The 21,370-nt window shown below is 40.1% G+C and overlaps 1 protein-coding gene across 1 annotated transcript in view; it reads right to left on the bottom strand.

Moving 5' to 3' along the window:
• The window catches only part of SP140 (SP140 nuclear body protein), a 188,617-nt gene extending 180,269 nt beyond the window's left edge, over positions 1–8,348 (bottom strand). The window contains exon 1 of the mRNA XM_063695265.1: positions 7,236–8,348. The gene's annotated coding sequence lies outside the window, so the exon portion shown is untranslated. The remainder of the gene's footprint in view (positions 1–7,235) is intronic.
• Positions 8,349–21,370: the final 13,022 nt, after the last annotated feature.

The raw sequence follows: 21,370 nt of genomic DNA, 5'->3' as shown, positions 1-21,370 counted from the left end.
CTGTAAGCCCACCACCATTGCTAAAGACACCCCCTTTCAGGAGAAAACCAAGGGGGCACTGGATGTGAGAGATGGGGCTAGACTGGAAGGGAGCACAAGAGGTTGATGACCCATACAAAACATAATCATAGAAAATATGTGCTGGGTTGTTCACTGTGACACAGTCTTAGTGAGTGCTGACTTCTTTAATCTGTACAATAAGCCTATAAAGTCAGCACTACTGTATTAGTCAGTTCTCACATTGCTAATAAAGGTATACCCAAGACTGGGTAATTTATAAAGAAAAAGAGATTAAACAGACTCACAGTTCCACATGGCTGAGGAGGCCTCACAATCATGGCAGAAGGCAAAGGAGGAGAAAGCTACGTCTTACACAGTGGTGGGCAAGATAGCTTGTGCCGGGGAACTCCCATTTATAAAACCATCAGATCTCACGAGACTTATTCACTACCACGAGAACAGTATGGGGGAACCACCCCCCATGATTCAATTATCTACACCTGTCACCCTTGACAGGTGGAGATTATTATAATTCAAGGTGAGATTTCGGTGGGGACACAGCCAAACCATATCAGCTATCATCATTCCCATTTTTCAGAAAAGAAAACTGAGGGACAGAGGAAGGAAATCACCTAGCCAAGGTTTACCAGCTCATGACAGTGACTCTGGAATTTGGATCAGGCAGTTTAACTCCAGAGCCCACTCTCTAAGCCACTGGACCAGGAGCCCCCACATAAGTGATGGTCAACATTGAACAGCCGTGAAGGGCTCCCCACACATCTTCTCACTCGGTCCTCCCAACAGGCTGCAGAGGCTGGAAAAATGAGTGGTGGTCTCATCCCTGCTTCATGAGAGGCAGTGACCAGGAATACGGAGGTGAAGGGAGATGTTGGTTAATGGCGAAGCCTGGCCTCAAACCCAGCTCTTCTGATTTCTGAGACCATTGCTTTTGCTATTGTTGTTTGTTTAGCTTTTTTCCAAGTGTCATATTGGTGTGTGTGAATTTAAACACAGAAAAAAGACTGAGCAACTGAGTGGTTGTTATAGACTAAATTATGTCTCCCAAATTTCATCTGTGGAAGTCCTAACCTCTAGTACCTCAGAATGTGACTGTATTTAGAGATAGGGCCTTTAAGATGAAATGAGGCTATTAGGGTGGCCCTGATCCAATATGACTGGTGTCCTTGTGTCCTTACAAGAAGAACATGAGGAGATTAGGACAGAGAAATACACCAGGAATGCACACACTGAGAGAGAACACCATGCAGAGAGGGAGCAAGGGGACAGCCGTCTGCAAGCCAAGAAGAGGAGCCTCGGGGAAAAGCAACCCTGCCAGAGCCTTGATCTTGGACTTCTGGCCTCTTGAACTGTGAGAAAATAAACTTCTGCTGTTTAGCCCATCCAATCTGTTGTATTTTGTTATGGCAGCCTGAGCACACGAATATAGGGAAAAGCATCTACCAGTTACTATCGTATTGCCAGGAGGCTGAGAATGGCTTACCCATGGGTCCAGCTAGACTCCCCTAGAACCTACATGTGGAATTTCTAAAGGAGGAAAGATCTCTGATCTCTGAGAGGGAGGAGGCCTTTGGGGCAGGGGCGGTGCTTACGGTCAGTTGGCCAGTGTCTGCCACTAAGGTCAGGGCCAGAATCTGACTCACCGCTGATGGGAAGAACACATCAGCTGAGAAAGAACTGCAGAAATGAGTTCAAATGCTCAGCAGCTGCTGGCCGAAGGCCATTCCAAAATGGCTGTTACAATCTACCCTAATGATCAGACCTCCTCCTCGCCCACAGTAAACATGCTCCCTTCTCTTCAAACTCGTCTTTTTCTCTGATCTAATTGTAGACTTACTTATTTGGTATTTTAAAAATCACTTCAGTCCATGAGGCTTTGGATTTCTCCTCCTCAAAGCAGGCAGGAAGGAAGGGAGGGAACCAGTGTTTACTGAGCACCAGGAACTCAACATCAAGGTCAAGCATTTACTAAATATTCACTGTGATTGTTAATCCTCCGGAGACACTTCAGAGGTGTGACACGGAGAACTGAGTGAAATCACAAAGCCTATTTAGGTATATCCTGTGACTTCTGAAGATAGAGAATGGCACTTTTTTCTAATGAGTGGTTTCCCAGGCAGTTGGCTTTTATAGTCTTAACCTGCCTCTTTTCATATAAAGCGAATTCTCCAGCTTTCTTTCCAATTTTTTTTCTGACCAAAATTTTGGTCTACAGGCATTCTTTAAGTACTCATAAGATTCGTTCATCTAGAGACTCACCACCTTGCTTTAATAGAACATCGTCCTTTTCTAAAATATGTTTAAAAACATATTTTCAAAAACAATATGCACATGCATCTTTACTGAACACTACTCGTGGACAGGGCAGGGTGAAACAAATTCCCAAACCTTGAATATAAATAAATATTCAAGAGGGGAGTATTGGAAAGAAGTAGCTGCTAATAATGGCAGAGAAGCTCTTCTCATTTTACAATTTTGATAATGATGAGTATGTGTGATTCTAACTTATTACAGTAACAATAACACCTATATGAACAGAGGATACAATTTAATGACATATTTTACTATCCTTTATATATACATATATGTGATCAAGCATTTACTATATATAGTATATATATGCTATTATATATAATATATATGCTCAAGCATTTACTATATATACTCTATATATAGATATATTCTCTATATATATACAGACTAAATTGTCTCCCAAAAAATAGAGAGAGAGAGAGTATATATACATATATACATATATATATATATATAGAGAGAGAGAGAGAGAGAGAGACAGACATAAGAGAAATAAGGCACAGGGGTCATTCCAAGATTTCAGAAAAAGATTGTTCAATATTAACTATAATGGTGTCATATGTAACAAATAACATATTTCATGAATTCTAATAGAAATTTAAATAATGCACTTATAAGAAATCATAATATACTGGCTAAAAGTCAATCAATTCTACTTGGATGGATGGAGTTCTCTGCAGGCACAGAAATAACCAAGGAACTAAGCACAGAACTAACCAGGGAACAAAAGTAGCAAGCTCAACAGATGAACATTTATTCAATCAAGTGGTGAATTCCAACTACCTATGTGTCCCCAGCATGGATTTAAGTGCTGGGGTTGACCAACACACACCAAGTCTCTGATGTCATGGAGTTTATACAATCCAAAACCTGTGACAGTTTCCTGGCATACAGTAAACATATGGTCTTCCTCCTTTTCTCCTTGTCTCTCCAGATGTCGAAGGTCAATTGATGTCAATAAACTACAAAGAGCAAACAGCAAGCCATACGTGGCTGAGCATATGATTCATTGCCAATAACATTTCCCAGCATCTGAAAGGATTTTGTCTTTGGTCAATTGCCTTGTCTCTATTGAGTTCATCTTCTAACATTTACTTCTAAAATATGCTGAAGCTATTTTAATGTTGCCTTACTGCAATTATTAAGCTAGTTACAAGTTAATTTGCCTATGTAGGACCTTTAGATTATTAGAGCTTGTAACACAACACAGAGCAGCCAAGATGGTGAGTTTTGTGCTGTGCTGGTAGGCTATCCTCCATAGTCAAATGGCTTTCCCTCACAGAATAGTTGAGATAGCGGCCTCATCCTAACGCAGCAAGACACAATCTTTCTGTCTCAGCAGGCCACGCCTCTCCTTAGCCATAAACCAGATGCTTTATCGGAACAATCTTGGCAAAGTTGAAATCCACAAAGAGTCTTGGCAGATTCCACAAAGCTCTTTCATTTTCTCTCTCTGACTTAGCATTGGAGACTAGTGTGAACTTTCTTCCAGGCTTAATTCTATTTCCCTAAATCAAAGCACAATTTACACATAGCTATTTTTACTAACCTTTTACACATGCTGTGATTTGTTTCACTGATGAAAAAGAAATCCCTCAATTTCGAAATCTGCTTGTAATATGTATTGCTTGGTTAGATACTTCTATCTTTATTAGATGTCTCTGCATAATGCATATTGTGTTTGTTCACACCATGCAGAGTTGCCTCCCCAGATCTGAAAGCTGTATGATTTTAAATATCTGAAACTGAAAATCCATGGAATAACTTAACCTTTTGCCTGCTCTGAGAACTTTTACTTAGCATATAATTGATTATTAACTTGAACTTTTACTTAATTGCTGTTTAATTGATTTATCTCACTTATTGGAAGCTGATATATTTATAAAGTTTTTTTGGCAGAGTTAGAAGCCGACCTATCACAGCGAATTCTATTACTATTTGAATGGACTTGCATTTTTCCATAGCAAAGTCCACATAAGTCAAGTTATTAATGTTTTTGGTTACTTTCATTAGCATTTATATTTGCCTTTTAGAATCAGCATACAAATTTGAATCATACATAGAGAGAAAATAGCTAACTCAGTACTTATCCTTGTGATTTTTTTAGATCATCATTATATTTCTCTTTTACTTTAATAAACTTATTTTCAAGTAGAAATTATATTACTGTTATTAGGGCTATTTTTGAAAACATTATTTGTAACTATATTTTGTATTTTTCAAAAGAACTTACATTCTAAGTATTAGTGACAAAGAAAATTACTAACTTTGAAAACTCCAGCTATATTATCATTAAACCACTTTTGAATGAGCAAATAACTTATAATCAATTACAATTTTTCAATATATGGCCCCATCTCAATTTCTCCATTTATACATTCACTCATTCATTTATCCATTCCTCCACTCAGTAAACATGTATTTTGCACCTGCCATGTGTCAGGAACTACACTAAGCACTGGACCTGCAGAGATGAATGGGATAGGACCTCTGTCCTCAAAAAATTTATTTCATTGATTTGGGGATGGATCAGGAGTGAACACTGGTATGGGTTATGAGAGAGGTGGCAAAAACATATCAATTTCCTATTTTTTTGAATTGGAGGAAATGTATGAAAACTGCAAACCTTGGATTAGTGAAAAGCAAGTTCCTTTTTCCTTTTACCAAGAAGATTTGGGGAAAGTAGTCTTCCTTCTCTTGCATGAAAAGCCAGAGCAGGAATATTGGGATGAATCCTAGTCAGTACAGACACAGGCTAGCAAGAAAAGCCTCCTGGAAAAAGCAAGGGCACCACAAGGTTAATAAGGCTGTTTTGAGGAAGACAGAAGCAGGTAAAGAGGCTCTCCAGACACCCAGAACTGTGCGAAGAGGCTGGCACTGTGGATAGGAAATGACAGGAAATCTGACAAAAGCAAACTTATAAACGATGCCTGCAGAAGGGACTCAGCCAACAAAGAACCTAATTTAAGGAAACACAAGTGTTTGAAAGGCACAGTTAACTAAATTTAGATTCTAGCCAACTTTGTGGTTTGGCTCAGTGACTTGTCATTTGGGGTTTTAAAGCCATCAGGATGCAGGTTAAGAAGGACCCGATCACAGCACAAATAACCAGTCATTACATGGATTCTCAGTGAACAACACAACTGAACAGATCTAAGTGACAACATGGGTATAAGATGCACCTTCCCTGCCCTGGGAAAGGAGGATGGCCTTTAGATAAGGGAACAATGACTGGGATGCCTAAAGCTCATAATGTGCACTCAATAAATCCAAGACTGTGTCACTCTGGTCTAGTGAGAGTTGCTTCAGTACTGTTCTATCAAATACTTTTCCAATAGAACTAAGAAGATCCTATTTTCTTTTTCACCACTTCCTTGGCCACTTAAGCCATCCACATCCATGGGCTCAGGCCCACATAAATTAACAGAGAATATTAAATCCTCAGCTGTGGCAAACTCTGCCAAAGAATCAGGCCCACATGACCATTCTCTGGTTATTGCCAATTTTATGTAACTTGAGTATCTAGCTTTTTTTCAGACTTTAGGCTGCCCTCATCTTAAATCTGTTTGCCACTTGGTCTATGTCTTGATCTTTGGATCACTGGTCTTAAAACAATGAATATTACTTCTGGATGATCCAAGCCTGTGGGTCACATGAAGCTATTTGCTCTTTCAGTGTGTTCAGAGTGGTGCCATGCAAATCCCCACCTGGACCCCAAGGAAGTGTGGTCTGGTCAAGCAAGCATACCTGTCAGAGGGAGTGTGGTCTGTGGACAGAGGACCACAGACAATAGAAGAGAGGGGCCAAAACTGAGTAGGAACCAGATTGGGGGCTTCTGTTTGTGTGACCAAAGCTGTAAGAAGCCACATAACCCCAGAGGAATGTACTGTTTCAAGGAGGTCCCACTAGAAATAAGATGTCCTACCCTAAGACTTGCAGATGGTTTGCTGATGAGATGAAGGCGCCTCTTTATGCAACAACAGGAGACGACCAATTTGATCCCAGAAACGTAATTCGCTAAAATCATTCAGCACATTTTGTGGGTTCAACAAATATAGATGGTATTGTAATAACAGCTGAAAATAGAAGGGTGGTTCTTCCCTTAGAAGCCATGAAAATCAAGGAGCAAGAACTTGCTAATGCATCACCAACACAAGCAGCACCGGAGCTCTGGTTAATGTAAGATCCTGATCTACTTTAAAGTATTTTCACATGCTGAGAGATATTTATGAGGCTTCCACAGTATTATTATTTTAACACCTATATACTATGTGCCAGGCTCTGTGCAAAATGCCAAAATGCCTATAATTAAATGAAAAAAATGCTGCAGAATCCCAGCACTTGTAGACACTCAGAGGAGGGCATCTAACTTCCATAAAAATGGTTAGAGACGACTTCCCAGAGGACACTGACCCTTGAAAAATAAGGATTCATCCATCCAGCTAGGCAGCCTTTGATTCATTCGTTCATTACATGTGCACTGAGTATCTCTGCCTGTTCTAGATGCTGTGGATACAATACTGAATGAGACAGTCAAGGTCCTTACTCTTGTGAAATTTACATTCTGGTAGGGTGGAGACATAACCAGGAGAAACAAAATGCTTCCTTAAGACCATCCAATATCCATCTTATGACCTCATTTCCTTCCCCACACTGTGTTTTCCTACTGAGAAGAGAAAAAGAGCATGACTGCTCAACCTAGAGCATTTCCATCCTTCCGGTAAGTATAGCTCGCATCATGGCACTAAAATGCCAGTTTATTGCTTACCATCATAACATAATAAACTCCAGAAGGGCATAGGTCAAGTAAAATCAAATTTCTGAAAGTGCAGAGCTGAGAATCAGCTTCAAGCAGAAATCAAAGTGAGAATGCAGATGCCTACCCTGACATGAGATATCCTTACCTCACTTTAACAGTGGGGATCTTTTCTGCCAGTGAAACAAGTTTTCTTTCCCAGGAAAAAGTATGTGGAAGAAGAGCAGGAGTTTCTTTGTGAATCCTAGGAAGAACTTCCAACACTCAGCATCTAATAGGAGGAAACAAGAGGCATGCTCCACTTCATCTTTTCCCAGGACCTTGAGCCTTCAGATTTGAGGGTCCCTTCCGTGGTGCCTGCTGCCAGTGTCTCACTGTGATTCACTGTGTACAGAGCTGCAGGAAGTCTGAGAAAGCTGGGGACCACTGGGGTGACCACTTCCTGAAAAAATGCTCAGCGTCTTCTGTCCAAGAGGAAGTGGAGGAGCCTGAGGCCAGCGCCTCTACTTCTGCATACAGGGGTCCTTCTGCAACGAGGCACACACTATCATGCCCCACAAGGGAAAGTGTCTCTAAGGGAAAACTGAAAACTCTTCCCCACCCAAATATAAGAGAAAAATACAAGCCGCTGAAACTGGTAGTTTTAAGCCAGACTAGCCTTCAGAGATCTCAGATTAAGTCTGTAGAAACGACGGAATTGCCTAACGGGCAAGAGAAAGGCAATTGGAAGCTTCTGCAAGGCACCGTTGGTACCATTCTGAAAATTCATGTTTCCTGTTTGCCAACACATCTGCTTTAAATCCCTCAAGCTGCTAATTACTTGCCAGTGTTATATACCAGCTTTTCCTCATATTTATAGCTTTCATTTCTCTTTGAAGTTATTCAAGTAATATATGCTTGTTGTCAAAAATGTAAAATACAGATAAGCGTAAAAAAGAAAATAAAAATTCCCCATAATATCACCACTTGAAAATAACTGTCATGGGCACTTTGCTGTATATCCTTCCTGTCTTTTTTCCATGGTGAATTGGATATTAGGGTGAGCTTCTCAGCGTCCGTTCCACCCCCACAGCACTGGGGAACATTCAGGCAGTTTTGCTGGTATTTGCTCCATCCTCAGCTCCAGCATAGGTCCAGGTTTGGCTAAATTAAACTGCAAGTATATCCTGCTCTTGACACGGTGTTTATTTCAGGAACCAGCGCATAAACCAGATCTAAGCCAATCAACGTAGGACAGTCCCCAGCCCCAGGAAAGGCACATGATCAACATGGTCCAATCAGAAGGAAGCCTAGAACTCTGCCCAGTGGCTGGGGAGGAGACGCTCACTCCTCGGGTAGGAAGAGGTGTTTCTGGAGACTGTTGGTAGCCATGTTTCGATCACTTGAGGAACCAGCTTTGGGATGAAGCAGATATTACAGAAAAGATACATAAAAAGAAATTCAGTCCTTAAAGAAATTTCTGAGCTGCCAAATTAAACTAACACCAAAACTTGTCTTAACTTTTGAAGTTTCTAGCCATATGAACCAACACATTTGCTTGTTGAAGCCAATTAAATTGGTTTTCTATTCTCTGTAACTGAATGCATCCTAAGTGACTCATGTAGATATTTTTATAAAAACACATGGCCCCAGCCGGGCGCAGTGGCTCACACCTGTAATTCCAGCAGTTTGGGAGGCCGAGGGGGGCAGATCACAAGGTCAGGAGATTGAGACCATCCTGGCTAACACGGTGAAACCCCGTCTCTACTAAAAATACAAAAAAAATTAGCCGGGCGTGGTGTCGGGCGCCTGTAGTCCCAGCTACTTGGGAGGCTGAGGCAGGAGAATGGCATGAACCCGGGAGGCGGAGCTTGCAGTGAGCCGAGATCGCGCCACTGCACTCCAGCCTGGGCGACAGAGCGAGATTCCGTCTCAAAAAAATAAAAACAAATAAAAATAATTAAAAAAAAGAAAAAAAATGGTCCCATCTTACACACACACACACACACACACACACACACACACACACACAGACTAGCATAAGAGAAGACAAAGTATATATTAAAGTGTTAACATCAATTAATTCAGGGATTGGGATTGTAGGAGTGTGGGGAAAATTTACAAACTTTTCTTTTTAACATTGGAACATTGATTTTTTTAACATTTTTAATAACGTTTAAAAAAAAAAGATTGGAGTAGCCCCAATTCAATAACTCACATTACCCCAGATGGCTAAACACCATATTTTTAAAAATAGCCCCTTTTACTTAAATGTCACAGCCCTAGTCTCTATAGGTGGAAGGAAAGTGTAACTGAGAAAAGGGTATAAAAATTACAAGTGGAATAGTCTCCAATTCTAACAGGAATGGCTGAAATTAGGACTAGATAATTAACAGCAAATATGTGTTTTATTACTATGGACCAATATTCAATGGCATCTATATTAGGGTTCTCTAGAGGGACAGAACAAATAGGATATATACATATATTTATTTGTATTATATATTTATATATAATGTATATGTTTATATATAATATAAATTTATATTTATTCTCTATTTATATCATATATTTATTATATAAATATATATAAATTATATGTTTTATTATATATTATTTATAGTTATAAATTATAAATATTTTTATTTATATTATATATATTTTATGTATATATATAAAACTCCCATATATAAAAAACTCTCCTTTATATATATATTTATATATATGTTTATATATATATAAAGAGGAGTTTATTAAGTATTACCTTAATCACAAGGTCCTACAATAGGCTGTCTGCATGCTGAGGAACAAGGAGAGCCTGTCTGAGTCCCAAAACTGAAGAACCTGGAGTCCGATGTTCAAAGGCAGGAGGCATCCAGCATGGGAGAAAGATGTAGGCTGGGAGGCTAGGACAGTCTCTCCTTTTCACGTTTTTCTGCCTGCTTTATATTCACTGGCAGCTGTTTAGATTGTGCCCACCAGATTAAGGGTGGATCTGCCTTCCCCAGCCCACTGACTCAAATGTTAATCTCTTTTGGCAACACCCTCACAGACACACCCAGGATCAATACTTAGTATCCTTCAATCCAATCAAGTTGACACTCGGTATTAACCATCACAAGTCCACCCTTTGTCAACTTGAACCCATACACATCTCCTGAGATCATACATAATCTTCAAATAATGACAATAAAGGTCAGGTCATAATTACATCTAAAATAACACAACTATCCTTTGTACAACCAGAAATGCACCAATCCCTAACCCAAATACTATTACACAAAGTTAACAATACACAAATGCTGATATGAAGTCAATAAATCTTATGTCACATGGTAAAAAAATGAAATAAAATAAAGATATTTTCTTAATACAAGTGTATACATGCACAGACATGTTCTTAACAAAAGAAGGAGGAAATACTCATGACAATTACAGTCCCCATTTCTGCAACTGGTCATGTAGTCATAGCTGGTATTGACTATCTTCTACTACCCATTCTGTATTCCCTTTGCCTTCAGCAAGCACCTCAGTGGGTTGTGGTTTTTTTCCTCGTGGAGTGACCCAAACCTTCATTCCTGAGGGGTTTGAGCCAATTGTAGTCCTTCCTGGATTGGGCTGTTGTAGTTTCCCATTGACCTTAATCACAGGGCATAGTAATACTAAGAGATGCCCTAATGGATCTCCTGTATTCCATGCATATTCTTCCTTACCTCTGTTGTGGAGTAGTAGACTGATTTCATCTTGATAGTCCAGGTCAATCACCCCAGCTAACACTGTAACTCCCTTCTTAGCCTGTTGACTTAAAGGTAGTAGGAGCCCAAAGTGTCCAGGTAGCCATCTTAACTTCCAGTTTAATGGAATTGTTGTTGTGTCTCCTGCTGGCAGCATTCCTCCCTCTGGAACTAAGACCTCTAGGCCAGCAGAACGTAATGTCACAAGAACAAGAAGAAAAATTTTGCTAGTGGATCACTATGGGTGATGGTGAGTGGTGCCACTTCCACTTCCACCCCTTGATTCCTGGACCCATGAATCCTGGCTACGGGAGAAAGAGTACCATATATTGGACACTGATTCAGAGCATACACGGCCTTCTGGAGAACTTTGCCCCAGCCCTGCAAAGTATTGTCACCTAGCTGGCATTTTAATTGTGACTTCAAAAGGCCATACCACCGCTCTATCAACTCAGCTGCTTCAGGATTATGGGCAACATGGTAAGACAGGTGAATTCCATGAGCATGAGCCCACTGCCGCCCTTCTTTAGCCATAAAGTGAGTGCCTTGGTCAGAGGCAATGCAGTGTGGAATACCATGATGGTGGATAAGGCAGTCTGTGAGTCCACGGATAGTAGTATTGGCAGAAGCATTGTATGCAGGATAGGCAAACCCATATCCAGAGTAAGTGTCTATTCCAGTGAGGACAAACCTCTACCCTTTTCATGATGGAAGAGGTCCAATATAATCAACCTGCCACCAGGTAGCTGGCTGATCTCCCCGAGGAATGGTGCCATATCAAGGGCTCAGTGTTGATCTCTTCTTCTGGCAAATTGGGCACTCAGCAGTGGCCATAGCCAGGTCAGTGTTGGTGAGTGGAAGTCCATGTTGCTGAGCCCAAGCATAACCTCCATCCCTGCCACCATGGCCACTTTGTTCATGGGCCCATTGGGTGATGACAGGGATGGCTGGGTAAAGAGGCTGAGTGGTGTCCACAGAATGGGTCATCCTGTCCACTTGATTATTAAAATCCTCCTCTGCTGAGGTCACCATTGGTGAGCACTCACAAAGCACTCACATGGGATATCTTCACAGTTTTGACCACTCCAAGAGGTCCATCCACATCCCTCTTCCCTAAATTTCTGTCACCAATTTTCCAATCATGCTTCTTCCAAGTCCCTGACCATCCAGCCAAACCATTGACTACAGCCCACAAATCAGTATATAATCGCACATCTGGCCATTTCTCCTTCCATGCAAAATGCACAACCAGGTGCACTGTTCAAAGTTCTGCCAACTGGGAAGATTTCCCTTCACCCCTGTCCTTCAGGGATGTCCTAGAAAGGAGCTGTAGTACTGCAGCTGTCCACTTTCGGGTGGTGTCTGCATATCGTGCAGAGCCATCTGTGAACCATGCCCTAGTCTTCACTTCCTCTGACCATCATAGGGAATGCTCCATGAGGTCATCAGTGCAGCCTAGGGGAAAGAAGGCATGGTGGCAGGAGTGGAGACCATGGACATTTGAGCCACTTCCTCATGCAACTTACTTATGCCTTCAGGATCTGCTCAAGCCCAATCACATATATACCACTTCCATTTGATGATGAAATGCTGCTGTGCATGACCCACTTTATGGCTAGATGGGTCAGAAAGCACCCAGTTAATGATAGGTAGTTCAGGTCACATGGTGACTTGATGATCCATAGTCAAACGTTCAGTTTCCACCAAAGACCAGTAATAGGCCCAGAGCTGTCTCTCAAAAGGAGAGTAGTTATCTGCAGAAGATGGCAGGGCCTTGCTCCAAAATCCTAGAGGCCTCTGCTCTAGGCCTCACCTATGGGGGCCTACCAAAGGCTCCAAACAGCATCCCTGTCTGCCACTGACACCTCAAGCACCACTGGATTTGCTGGGTCATATGGCCTAAGTGGCAGAGCAGCTTGCACAGCAGCCTGGACCTGTTGCAGAGCCTTCTCCTGTTTGTGACCCCACTCCTGGTACCAAAATCTGTATTAGTCAGGGTTCTGTAGAGGGAAAGAAATGATAGGATATATATGAGAGTTTATTAAGTATTAACTTAGAAGATCACAAGCTTCCACAATAGGCTGTCTGCAAGCTGAGGAGCAAGGAGAGCCTGTCTGAGTCCCAAAACTGAAGAACTTGGAGTCCGATGTTCAAGGGCAGGAGGCATCCAGCACAGGAGAAAGATGTACACTGGGAGGATATGCCAGTCTCTCCTTTTCATGTTTTTCTACCTGCTTTATATTCCCTGGCAGCTGATTAGATTGTGCCCACCAGATGAAGGATGGATCTGCCTCCCCCAGCCCACTGACTCAAATGTTATTCTCCTTTGGCAACACCCTCACAGACACACCCAGGATCAATACTTTGTATCCTTCAATCCAATCAAGTTGACACTCAGTATTAACCATCACAGCATCTATATGTTTCTTTCCAGATGTGCATTTTATCTCTTTTTAAAAGGTTACTAGAAAGTTGCTGCAGAAGTATCTACTGGGTTCTAAGATATAAGACATAATATGTATCTCAATGTAGTGTTTTTCCCATAAAAGGAAAAAATCTTTAAAACAATTTCAATACATATGTAACAAAAAATTCTTATATTTTAAAAGTTCTTACAAATTTTAAGTATTTATTGACCTGTACCTATAAACATGCAAATAAGTTATATATATAGTTAAGTTATATATATAGTTATATATATAATTATATATATAACTTAATAAGTTGTATGTAAGTTATATATAGTTGTATATAACTTATTAAGTTATATAATAGTTATATGTAGTTATATATATAGTTATTATATAACTTAATAAGTTATATATGTGTTATATATATAAAACATTAAGTTATATATAGTTATATATAAAACTTATTAAGTTATATATATAGTTATATATAAAACTTATTAAGTTATATATAGTTATATATAAAACTTATTAAGTTATATATAGTTATATATATAACTTATTAAGTTATATATATAGTTATATATAGTTATATAGTTATATATAGTTTTATATATATAGTTATATATATAGTTATATATATAGTTTTATATATATAGATATATATAGTTATATATATAGTTATATATATAGTTTTATATATATAGTTATATATAGTTATATATAGTTATATATATAGTTTTATATATATAGTTATATATAAGTTATATATATAGTTTTATATATAGTTATATATATATATAGTTTTATATATATATAGTTATATATATGTACAGAGAGCTGTGCAAGCTGCTCTGCCACTTAGGCCATATGACCCAGCAAATCCAGTGGTGCTTGAGGTGTCAGTGGCAGACAGGGATGCTGTTTGGAGCCTTTGGTAGGCCCGCATAGGTGAGGCCTAAAGCGGAGGCCTCTAGGATTTTGGAGCAAGGCCCTGCCATCTTCTGCAGATAACTACTCTCCTTTTGAGAGACAGCTCCAGGCCTATTATTGGGCTTTGGTGGAAATATATATATATAGTTATATATATAACATTAAAAAAATATATATATATATATATTTTTTTTGAGATGGAGTCTCACTCTGCTGCCAGGATGGAGTGCAGTGGCTCAGTCTGGGCTCATTGCAACCTCCGCCTCCCTGGTTCAAGCAATTCTCCTGCCTCAGCCTCCCAAGTAGCTGGGACTACAGGGGGGCACCACCATGCCCAGCTAATTTTTGTATTTTTAGTAGAGATGGGGTTTCACCATGTTGGCCACCATGGTCTCGATCTCTTGACCTCGTGATCCACCTGCCTAAGCCTCCCAAAGTGCTGGAATTACAGGTGTGAGCCACCATCCCCAGCTGCAAGTAAGTTATATTTTTGAAATATATGTACGAGGTCGCTTCCAAGATGGCCGAATAGGAACAGCTCTAGTCTGCAGCTCCCAGCAAGAATGACACAGAAGACGAATGATTTCTGCATTTCCAACTGAGGTACCTGGTTCGTCTCACTGGGACTGGGTGGACAGTGGGTGCAGCCCATGGAGAGTGAGCTGAAGTGGGATGGGGCATCACCTCACTCAGGAAGTGCAAAGGGTTGGGGGATTTCCCTTTCATAGCCAAGGGAAGCCATGACAGACTGTACCTGGAGAACTGGTACACTCCTGACCAAATCATGTGCTTTTCCCATGGTCTTAGCAACTGGCAGACCAGGAGATACCCTCCTGTGCCTGGCTCGGTGGGTCCCAGGCCCACAGAGCCTTGCTCACTGCTAGCGCAGCAGTCTGAGATCAACCTGCGATGCTGCAGCTTGATGGGGTGAGGGGCATCCGCCATTGCTGAGGCTTGAGTATCTCACAGTGTAAACAAAGCATCTGGGAAGCTTGAACTGGGCAGAGCCAACCATAGCTCAGCAAGGACTACTGCCACTCTAGATTCCACCTCTGAGGGCAGGGCATAGCAAAACAAAAGGCAGCAGACAGCTTCTGCAGACTTAAATGTCCCTGTCTGGCAGCTCTGAAGAGAGCACTGGTTGTTTCAGCACAGCGTTCAAGCTCTGAGAACGGACAGACTGCCTCCTCAAGTGGGTCCCTGAACCCCATGTAGCCTGACTGGGAGACACCTCCCAGTAGGGGCCAACAGACCCTTCAAACAGGCGGGTGCCTGTCTGGGACAAAGCTTCCAGAGGAAGGATCAGGCAGCAATATTTGCTGTTCTTCAGCCTCCGCTGGTGATACCCGGTCAAACAGGTTCTGGAATGGACTTCCAGCAAACTCCAACAGACCTGCAGCTGAGGGTCCTGACTGTTAGAAGGAAAACTAACAAACAGAAAGGAATAGCATCAACATCAACAAAAGGGACATCCACACCAACACCCCATCTGTGGGTCACCATCATCAAAGACCAAAGGTAGATAAAACCACAAAGATGGGGAGAAACCAGAGCAGAAAAGCTGAAAATTCCAAAAACCAGAGCACTTCTTCTCCTCCAAAGGATCGCAGCTCCTCGCCAGCAAGGGAACAAAACTGGAAGGAGAACGAGTTTGACGAGTTGACAGAAGTAGGCTTCAGAAGGTCGGTAACAACAAACTTCTCCGAGCTAAAGGAGCACGTTTTAACCCATCGCAAAAAAGCTAAAGACGTTGAAAAAAGGTTAGACAAATGGCTAACTAGAATAAACAGTGTAGAGAAGACCTTAAATGACCCGATGGAGCTGAAAAACACAGCACAAGAACTTCGTGATGCATGCAGAAGCTTCAATAGCCGATTTGGTCAAGCATAAGAAAGAATATCAGTGATTGAAGATCAAATTAATGAAACAAGATGAGAAGACAAGATTAGAGAAAAAAGAGTGAAAATAAATGAACAAAGCCTCCAAGAAATACGGGGCTATGTGAAAAGACCAAATATATGTTTGACTGGTGTACCAGAAAGTGACAGCGAGAATGGAACCAAGTTAGAAAACACACTTCAGGATATTATTCAGGAGAACTTCCCTAACCTAGCAAAGCAGAACAACATTCAAATTCAGGAAATACAGAGAACACCACAAAGATACTCCTCAACAAGAGCAACCCCAAGACACATAATTGTCAGATTCACCAAGGTTGAAATGAAGGAAAAAATGTTAAGGGCAGCCAGAGAGAAAGGTTGGGTTACCCACAAACGGAAGCCCATCATACTAACAGCGGACCTTTCAGCGGAAACCCTACAAGCCAGAAGAGAGTGGGGGCCAATATTCAACATTCTTAAAGAAAATAATTTTCAACCCAGAATCTCATACCCAGCCAAAATAAGCTTCATAAGTGAAGGAGAAATAAAATCCTTTACAGACAAGCAAATGCTGAGAGACTTTGTCACCACCAGGCCTGCCTTACAAGAGCTCCTGAAGGAAGCACTAAACATGGAAAGGAACAACCAGTACCAGTCACTGCAAAAACATGCCAAATTGTAGAGACCATGGACACTATGAAGAAACTGCATCAATTAACAGGCAAAATAACCAGCTAATATTATAATGACAAGATCAAATTCAAACATAACAATATTAACCTTAAATGTAAATGGGCTAAATACCCCAATTAAAAGACACCAACTGGCAAATTGGATAAAGAGTCAAGACCCACCAGTGTGCTGTATTCAGGAGACCCATTTCACGTGCAGAGATGCACATAGGCTCAAAATAAAGGGATGGAGGAAGATCTACCAAGCAAATGGAAAGCAAAAAAAAAAAAAAAAAAAAAAAAAAAAGCAGGGGTTGCAATCCTACTCTGTGATAAAACAGACTTTAAACCAACAAAGATCAAAAGAGACAAAGAAGGCCACTACATAATGGTAAAGGGATCAATTCAACAAGAGCTAACTATACTAAATATATATGCACCCAATAGAGGAGCACCCAGATTCATAAAGCAAGTCTTAGAGACCTACAAACAGACTTAAACTCCCACACAATCATAATGGGAGAATTTAACACCCCACTGTCAATATTAGATCAACAAGACAGAAGGTTGACAAGGATATCCAGGACTTGAACTCAGCTCTGGACCAAGCAGACCTAATACACATCTACAGAACCCTACACCCCACATCAACAGAATATACATTCTTCTCAGCACCACATCACACTTATTCTAAAATTGACCACATAATTGGAAGTAAAACACTCCTCAGCAAATGTAAAAGAACAGAAATCACAACAAACTGTCTCTCAGACCACAGTGAAATCAAATTAGAGCTCAGGATTAAGAAACTCACTCAAAACCACACAACTACATGGAAACTGAACAACCTGCTCCTGAGTTTACTGGGTAAATAACGAAATGAAGGCAGAAATAAACATGTTCTTTGAAACAAATGAGAACAAAGACACAACGTACCAGAATCTCTGGGACATGTTTAAAGCAGTGTGTAGAGGGAAATTTACAGCACTAAATGCCCACAAGAGAAAGCAGGAAAGATCTAAAATTGACACCCTAACATCACAATTAAAAGAACTAGAGAAGCAAGAGCAAACAAATTCAAAAGCTAGCAGGAGTTGAGAAATAACTAAGATCAGAGCGGAACTGAAGGAGATAGAGACACAAAAAACCCTTCAAAATATAAATGAATCCAGGAGCCGGTTTTTTGAAAAGATCAACAAAATTGATAGACTGCTAGCAAGACTAATAAAGAAGAAAAGAGAGAAGAATCAAATAGACGCAATAAAAAATGATAAAGGGGATATCACCACCGATCCCACAGAAATACAAACTACCATCAGAGAATACTATAAACACCTCTACGCAAAGAAACTAGAAAATCTAGAAGAAATGCATAAATTCCTGGACAAATACACCCTCCCAAGACTAAACCAGGAAAAAGTTGAATCTCTGAATAGACCAATAACAACTGAGGCAATAATTAATTATTGAAATTAATTGAAATTGAGGCAATAATTAATAGCCTACCAACCAAAAAAAGTCCAGGACCAGATGGATTCACAGCCGAATTCTACCAGAGGCACAAAGAGGAGCTGGTATCATTCCTTCTGAAACTATTCCAATCAATAGAAAAAGGAGGAATCCTCCCTAACTCATTTTATGAGGCCAGCATCATCCTGATAACAAAGCCTGGCAGAGAAACAACAACAAAAAAAGATAATTTTAGGCCAATATCCCTGTGAACGTCAATGCAAAAGTCTTCAATAAAATACTTGCAAACTGAATCCAGCAGCACATCAAAAAGCTTATCCACCATGATCAAGTTGGTTTCATCCCGGGGATGCAAGGCTGGTTCAACTTATGCAAATCAGTAAACGTAATCCCTCACATAAATAGAACCAATGACAAAAACCACATGTTTATCTCAATAGATGCAGAAAAGGTCTTCGACAAAATTCAACCACCCTTCATGCTAAAAACTCTCAATAAACTAGGTGTTGATGGGACATATCTCAAAATAATAAGAGCTATTTATGACAAACCCACAGCCAATATCATACTGAATAGGCAAACACTGGAAGCATTCCTTTTGAAAACTGGCACAAGACAAGGATGCCATCTCTCACCACTCCTATTCAACATAGTGTTGGAAGTTCTGCTAGGGCAATCAGGCAAGAGAAAGAAATAAAGGGTATTCAATTAGGAAAAGAGGAAGTCAAATTGTCCCTGTTTGGAGATGACATGACTGTATATTTAGAAAACCCCATTGTCTCAGCCCAAAATCTCCTTAAGCTGATAAGCAACTTCAGCAAAGTCTCAGGATACAAAATCAATGTGCAAAAATCACAAGCATTCCTATACACCAATAATAGACAAACAGAGAGCCAAATCATGAATGAGCTCCCATTCACAATTACTACAAAGAGAGTAAAATACCTAGGAATCCAACTTACAAGGGATGTGAAGGACCTCTTCAAGGAGAACTACAAACCACTGCTCAACAAAATAAAAAAGGACACAAACAAATGGAAGAACATTCCCTGCTCATGGATAGGAAGAATCAATATCATGAAAATGGCCATACTGCCCAAGGCAATTTATAGATTCAATACTATCCCCATCAAGCTACCACTGACTTTCTTCACAGAATTGGAAAAATCTACTTTAAAGTTCATATAGAACCAAAAAAGAGCCTGCATAGCCAAGACAATCCTAAGCAAACAGAACAAAGCTGGAGGCATCATGTTACCTGACTTCAAACTACACTACAAGGCTACAGTAACCAAAACAGCATGGTACTGGTACCAAAACAAGATATATAGACCAATGGAACAGAACAGAGGCCTCAGAAATAGCACCACACATCTACAACCATCTGATCTTTGACAAACGTGACAAAAACAAGAAATGGGGAAAGGATTTCCTATTTAATAAATGGTGCTGGGAAAACTGGCTAGCCATATGCAGAAAGCTGAAACTGGATCCCTTCCTTACACCTTATACAAAAATTAACTCAAGATGGATTAAAGACTTAAATATAAGACCTAACACCATAAAAACTCTAGAAGAAAACCTAGGCAATACCATTCAGGACATAGGCATGGGTAATGACTTCATGACTAAAACACCAAAAGCAATGGCAACAAAAGCCAAAATAAACAAATAGGATCCAATTAAACTAAAGAGCTTCTGCACAGCAAAAGAAACTATCATTAGAGTGAACAGGCAACCTACAGAATCTGAGAAAATTTTTATAATCTATCCATCTGACAAAGGGCTAATTTCCAGAATCTACAAAGAACTTGAACAAATTTACAGGAAAAAAACAAACAACCCCTTCAAAAGCGGGCAAAAGATATGAACAGACACTTCTCAAAAGAAGACATTTATGCAGCCAACAGACATGTGAAAAAAAGCTCATCATCACTGGTCATTAGAGAAATGCAAATCAAAACCGCAATTTGATACCATCTCATGCCAGTTAGAATGGCAATCATTAAAAAGTCAGGAAACAACAGATGCTGGAGAGGATGTGGAGAAATAGGAATGCTTTTACACTGTTGCTGGGAACGTAAATTAGTTCAACCATTGTGGAAGACAGTGTGGCAATTCCTCAAGGATCTAGAACTAGAAATACCATTTGACCCAGTGATCCCATTACTGGGTATATAGCCAAAGGATGATAAATCATTCTACTATAAAGACACATGCACACATATGTTTATTGCAGCACTATTCACAATAGCAAAGACTTGGAACCAACCCAAATGTCCATCAATGATAGATTGGATTAAGAAGATGTGGCACATATATACCATGGAACACTATGCAGCCATAAGAAAGAGTGAGTTCATGTCCTTTGCAGGAACATGGATGAAGCTGGAAACCATCATTCTAAGCAAACTATCACAAGGACACAAAACCAAACACCACATGTTCTCACTCATAGGTGGGAGTTGAACAAGGAGAACACATGGACACAGGGTGGGGAACATCACACAGTGGGGCCTGTCAGGGAGTGGAGGGTAAGGGGAGAGATAGCATTAGGAGAAATACCTGATGTAAATGACAAGTATGGGTGCAGCAAACCAACATGGCACATGTATACCTATGTAACGAACCTGCAAGTTGTGCACATGTATCCTAGAACTTATAATATATATATATATACACACACACACATATATATGTACACACACACATACACATATACACACACATATACACACACACACATATATATATATGTACACTGGCATACCTCAGAGACATTACAGGCTTCATTCCAAACCACCCAGCAATAAAGCAAATATCATAATAAAGTGAGTCACACTAATTGTATGGTTCCCCAGTTAATAAAAAAAGGTATGTTTATACTTTGCTATAATCTATTAAGTGTGCAATAGCATTATGTCTTTTAAAATGTTCACACCTTAATTTTAAAATACTTTGCTAAAAAATGCTAATGATAATCTGAGCCTTCAGTGAGTCATAATCTTTTTTGCTGAAGGAGGGTCTTGCCTTGATGTTGATGGCTGCTGACTGATCAAGATGGTGGCTGCTGAAGGTTGGAATGGCTGTAGCAATTTCTTAAAATAAGACAATATAGTTTGCCATATTGATTCACTTCTCCTTTCACGAAATATTTATCGGTAACATGCAATGACATTTGATAGCATTTTATCCACAATAAAACTTC

This window comes from Gorilla gorilla, chromosome 11 (genome assembly GCF_029281585.2).
Source record: "Gorilla gorilla gorilla isolate KB3781 chromosome 11, NHGRI_mGorGor1-v2.1_pri, whole genome shotgun sequence".
NCBI lineage: Eukaryota > Metazoa > Chordata > Mammalia > Primates > Hominidae > Gorilla > Gorilla gorilla.
This window is presented reverse-complemented; position numbering and strand designations above follow the sequence as displayed.